This window comes from Bison bison, unplaced genomic scaffold (genome assembly GCF_000754665.1).
Source record: "Bison bison bison isolate TAMUID 2011002044 unplaced genomic scaffold, Bison_UMD1.0 scf7180017864533, whole genome shotgun sequence".
NCBI lineage: Eukaryota > Metazoa > Chordata > Mammalia > Artiodactyla > Bovidae > Bison > Bison bison.
The window spans coordinates 4,791,406-4,796,722 of NW_011495082.1; the positions used below are offsets into that span (position 1 = coordinate 4,791,406).

General features: G+C 47.5%; 1 protein-coding gene across 1 annotated transcript in view; it reads right to left on the reverse strand.

The window, feature by feature from the left end:
• Positions 1-4,746, reverse strand: part of LYSMD3 (LysM, putative peptidoglycan-binding, domain containing 3) — a 13,983-nt gene extending 9,237 nt beyond the window's left edge. The window contains exon 1 of the mRNA XM_010831921.1: positions 4,558-4,746. The gene's annotated coding sequence lies outside the window, so the exon portion shown is untranslated. The remainder of the gene's footprint in view (positions 1-4,557) is intronic.
• Between the last annotated feature and the right edge of the window lie 571 nt (positions 4,747-5,317).

A 5,317-nucleotide genomic window follows, 5' to 3' on the forward strand; every position in this document is an offset into this window, starting at 1 on the left:
TCCCTCCCGAGATTTTTCTTCCCTGGCAGCTTTTCATCAAACTTTTAGCTTACCAAAGCTCCCATGAAACTAAACTTATAGTTCATAGAGACTGTGAACAGACCCCGTTTATTTAACTTATATGCAGAGTACATCATGAGAAACGCTGGACTGGAAGAAACACAAGCTGGAATCAAGACTGCCAGGAGAAATATCAATAACCTCAGATATGCAGATGACACCACCTTTATGGCAGAAAGTGAAGAGAAACTAAAAAGCCTCTTAATGAAAGTGAAAGTGGAGAGTGAAAAAGTTGGCTTAAAGCTCAACATTCAGAAAACGAAGATCATGGCATCCGGTCCCATCACTTCATGGGAAATAGATGGGGAAACAGTGGAAACAGTGGCAGACTTTATTTTTCTGGGCTCCAAAATCACTGCAGATGGTGACTGCAACCATGAAACTAAAAGACCCTTACTCCTTGGAAGGAAGGTTATGACCAACCTAGATAGCATATTCAAAAGCAGAGACATTACTTTGCCAACAAAGGTCTGTCTAGTCAAGGCTATGGTTTTTCCTGTGGTCATGTATGGATGTGAGAGTTGGACTGTGAAGAAGGCTGAGCGCTGGAGAATTGATGCTTTTGAACTGTGGTACTGGAGAAGACTCTTGAGAGTCCCTTGGACTGCAAGGAGATCCAACCAGTCCATTCTGATTTCTTTGGAAGGAATGATGCTAAAGCTGAAACTCCAGTACTTGGGCCACCTCATGCGAAGAACTGACTCATTGGAAAAGACTCTGATGCTGGGAGGGCTTGGGGGCAAGAGAAGGGGACGACAGAGGATGAGATGGCTGGATGGCATCACTGACTCGATGGACGTGAGTCTGAGTGAACTCTGGGAGTTGGTGATGGACAGGGAGGCCTGGCGTGCTGCGATTCATGGGATCGCAAAGAGTCGGATACAACTGAGCGACTGATCTGATCTGATCTGATCTGATTCACTTATACTACAGAAAAGACAATTTAAGACTGAGATGAGAGCTCACTTAAGTGTACTCACTCACAACTCACCTTCATCAAGCTGACCTATTCTCATTAAAAAAGAGTAGGTGGGAGAAATTCTCCAGTGGGAGGGGCATTTGGTGCTACATGTTCTGAATGGATGACTTTGACACAGGCGTGCCACGATGTATGGCAATGGTGTCTGCGTCATCAACCACTCCTGTGAACCCAACTGCTTTCTCGAGTCATCCACGTGGAGGGCTAGGGGCACATCATCATCTTTACCTACCCTGTATTGCTTCCTGCGTGGTGAGGAGCTCATGTATGACTACAAGTCACCACTGACGATGCCAGCAACAAGATGCCGTGTAACTATGGTACCTAGTGCTGCTGAAGCTGTGGCTACCTGCCACGACCCCTGTTGCCAACTTGGCCCTAGCCTGGGGACTTCCTCATCCCTCCCAGAGCATCTCACCCCACCATCATGTTCAGGGTGGATGTGGGCATGCAGGTGGCAAGGGCTCTGCCTCCCCACCTCCAGGCCACCCAGCAATTACCCCCTTCCTACCCTGGGGCCCCAGAATATAGACACTGCCCAAAGGTTTCTAAATCCCTTCTCACCTATGTTAGGAGAGTGGGATCCCAGGTGGCAACCAGACCCTCCCCCACCAAAGTCTATCAGTGTTAAAAACAAGAACATAAACCAATTCCACACTCACGGTTTTAGCTTCATATTAATTATTCACATAAGGAAGGATAGATTATTTTTAATAATTGTGAAAGAGAGTAGAGAAGTAGTAAAAGGAATTTGGAAGGTAAAATACTTAGGGCTTAACAATGTGGCTCAGATACGAAGAAAAGAAATTAGTTAAAGGTCACACCAAGATTTCTGATTTGTGTCCCTGAGTAAACGTTGGTGCCATTCACTAAGATTTGGAACACTGGAAGAGCATGGGGTGAGGGTGGGTGACTTTGATTATAAATTGCTTTAAGATAACCAAAAAGAATGTCAAATAGTGAAGTGGACTATGTGGTCAAATTCAGAAAGGTCTGAGTGACATAATTCATGACTCACCTGCACATAGGTGGAAACTGAAGCTGTATAGATAAGATTACCTGGAGAGAGAGGGTGCAGAATAAGAAAAGTGGGTCCAATGCGGACCCTTAGAGAACTGCTACATTTAGTATCTAGATGAAGGAAGATCAGCCTGCAAAGAGGGAAAATAAGTAAACAGAGGAGGAGGAAATCATGAAAATGCTGTGCAATGAAAGCCAAGACTAAATGATTCCCCAAAGGCAGTTGTGAATACTATGGACAAGCACCAGGTGGAAAAGAAAAAAATCAGAAAAGACCAACTCCAAAAGTCTGAATTTGTAATATATACAATAAATCATCTACTATGTTGGGACATACTTAGAAAATTTTGATAACTATTTCATATCATTGAATCCAACCCCAGAAAACCAGTTTCTGTCCCTGCTCTTATGGCAATATGGTAATGCTTTAAAAATTCAAGTTTCTACTCAATAAGTAACTAATAGCTACATATTAAGTCGATTATTTCACGTGTACAGCTACATTATTTACTACCATAAACTGACTCAGCAGCCACCAAACTACAGAAACCTACCCACATTTTACATCTCAAAAGCAGTTTTAAAATCACATCTATTCCTTCAAGGAATTCTAACAAGTGACAACTCTAACAAGGTTAAAGATGAAACTTGTTTTAATATCATAATAAATTAAGGATGCTTTATTTTTATTTTGTTCTCAAAGAAGTTGAAAGAGTATCTCACCTTCACCTAAAACAGATAATAGTTTTATTTCCACTTTTTTAACAGTCTTTCAATACTGTCTTTAATCTAGGAAATATCTGAATACTGTGGATTCCTAGGCAAAACTGTATACATATGCACACTTTTCTGGGGATAATATTCATTGTTTTCATATTCTCAGAAAGTTTTACAAGTTATGAACCACTTAATATACAGCAATTTACACTTGGTTATAGGGATTGGTGGCAGGAGGAAAAGGGGACGACAGAGGATGAGATGGCTGGATGGCATCACCGACTCCACGGACGTGAGTCTGAGTGAACTCCGGGAGTTGGTGATGGACAGGGAGGCTTGGCGTGCTGCGATTCATAGGGTCGCAAAGAGTCGGACACGACTGAGCGACTGAACTGAACTGATACTATAACTCAGTTATGCTGCCAACTTTAGACTTTTTCTCCTGATAATTTGTTCTTAGAATCCCCAAGTGGCTTAGTACCGCTGAAATTCACTGAGCAAGGCACAACAGCCATTTTAGATACTATTATCAACGTCTCTCCATAGTATGTGCTACACAGGTGGCGCCAGTGGTAAAGAACCTCTCTGCCAATGCGGAAGACCTAAGAGACGCAGGTTTGATCCACTGGTCGGGAAGATCCCCGGGAAGAGGGCATGGCAACCCACTCTGGTATTCTTGCCTGGAGAATCCCAGGCACAGAGGAGCCTGGCAGGCTACAGTCCATAGGGTCGCAGAGAGTCGGACACGACTGAAGCGACTTAGCAGCAGCGACTCCATGATACACTGCGAAACAGTATCTGTCTCACGATCTTTTCACTCCCCTTGTACTGAAGTAACGCAGGCAGTAGAATATCACAAACTGGATCGTTTGTTTCTGAATAATCAAGAGTTGGTTGTGTCCCTAACTGACATGAAAAGCTAGACTCTGGCCCTGGCATATAATTATCTGAGCCAACTATATAAAAGATTACAAAGTACACAGTAGTGAAGTCATCTGGCTCAATTCGCGCCACCTGTTACAATTCTCTTAGGGCAGGACAGAACGCACAAGTGCCTCCTTCAGAAAACTAAAACAAGCCTGCATGCTACGTAGATTACAAGACACCCAATGGATCCCATGTTAAAGTACTCATCAGCTCATTCGGTAACTGAAAATTATTTCCCCAATGCCTACGTGCTCTATAAACGCTGTTGGGTGTTTTCACTTTGACGTTTCTTAAGCAAGTAGCAATTAAAAGGGCCACAGGTCTCAAGCTACTTCAGCACTGGGACAGTATCAGAGAGAGTGTTTTCTCAGGGCCAATCGAGTTTCTAGAAACTTAACTTCCCTCCTCCTCCTTTCCACACGTCTAGTTTTTTTTCTGTTACACCTAGCGATGATCAAACCTCAGATCCCTATGTTGTCATCGCACTTGGGACGATGTGGACCAGCTGCTGTCAACGAATATTCAACACAAACACGAGGTTGTGGGAGAAAGGTAGCGTGTCTAGTCGGGAAACGCGATGCTCAGGGATTCCGGCAGGGAGGAGCCTTTCCTCCGAGCCTCAGTTTCCCCGAGAGTGTAACAAGGGGCTTTGGTGGAGCTGGTCTCGAAGGTCTCCGCTGCCTCGGAGTCTCTTCCAAGCGGGGCCGGGGTCCGAACCCCCGACAGCCGGCCCGCCACATCTGCGGCCGCTGGGTCCGCGCCGCCTCCAGCGAAGGGGCAATCCGGGCCCCACCGCCGCCGGCCGGACTCGGCCACCTCCCACCCCCTCACCCACCTCTGGCCGCCATCTTTACCTGTCCCGTTAGCAGGGGGGACTTAACGAGGAGACGGCCACCAGGTCCGCCGCCGCCGCCGCCGCCGCGGTCCCGGGCCAGTTCATGGCCGAGCCTCAGTCTCTGACTGCCCCTGTCCTCCTCCACCGTCGCCGCCGCCGCCGCCAACGTCTCCGCCTTTCGTGCCGTGCGCCGCCGCCACGTCCGCAAACCTGCCGTGCGTCATCGCGTCAAGTGGGCGGAGGTGGGAAGAGACCGGGAGGAGGAGGAGGGCGGGGGGCGCGAGGGCGAGCCCAAGAACCCGGGACTTCCTAACCACAGGCCGACGCCGGCGCGCAGGCGCAGGGATTCCGCTGTAGCCCGGGAGTCGGGTGCAGGTCCCAGCCCCGCCCCTGACTCCTCCCCTTCGGCCCCGCCCCTTCATGTTTCCCCCCAGTACATAAATGCTCCGGGGCCAAGTCCGCAGGCTAATCCAGCTATTTGGGCGGAACTCGTGTAGTTGTCTGTTTCGTTCGTACCGCGTAGGCAAAGACCGGCTGGAAAACACTGAGGGGGGCGGTACTGATGGTTTGTGAGGGTTTGTCCGGGGCTGCTGTGCATTTCCTCTTTGCCTCTGAAGGTTTGTGTGGTGTGGGGAAGGACGCCCCTAAGCATTGATATCCATGTTTTAAATTATTCCATGCTTCTTCGTACTGAATCCTCTCGACTCCTGCAGAAAAGACAAAATACTGGAGGGAAAAAACCCTTGGGCGGCAGAGGACAATTGTTCAGCCTTTATATT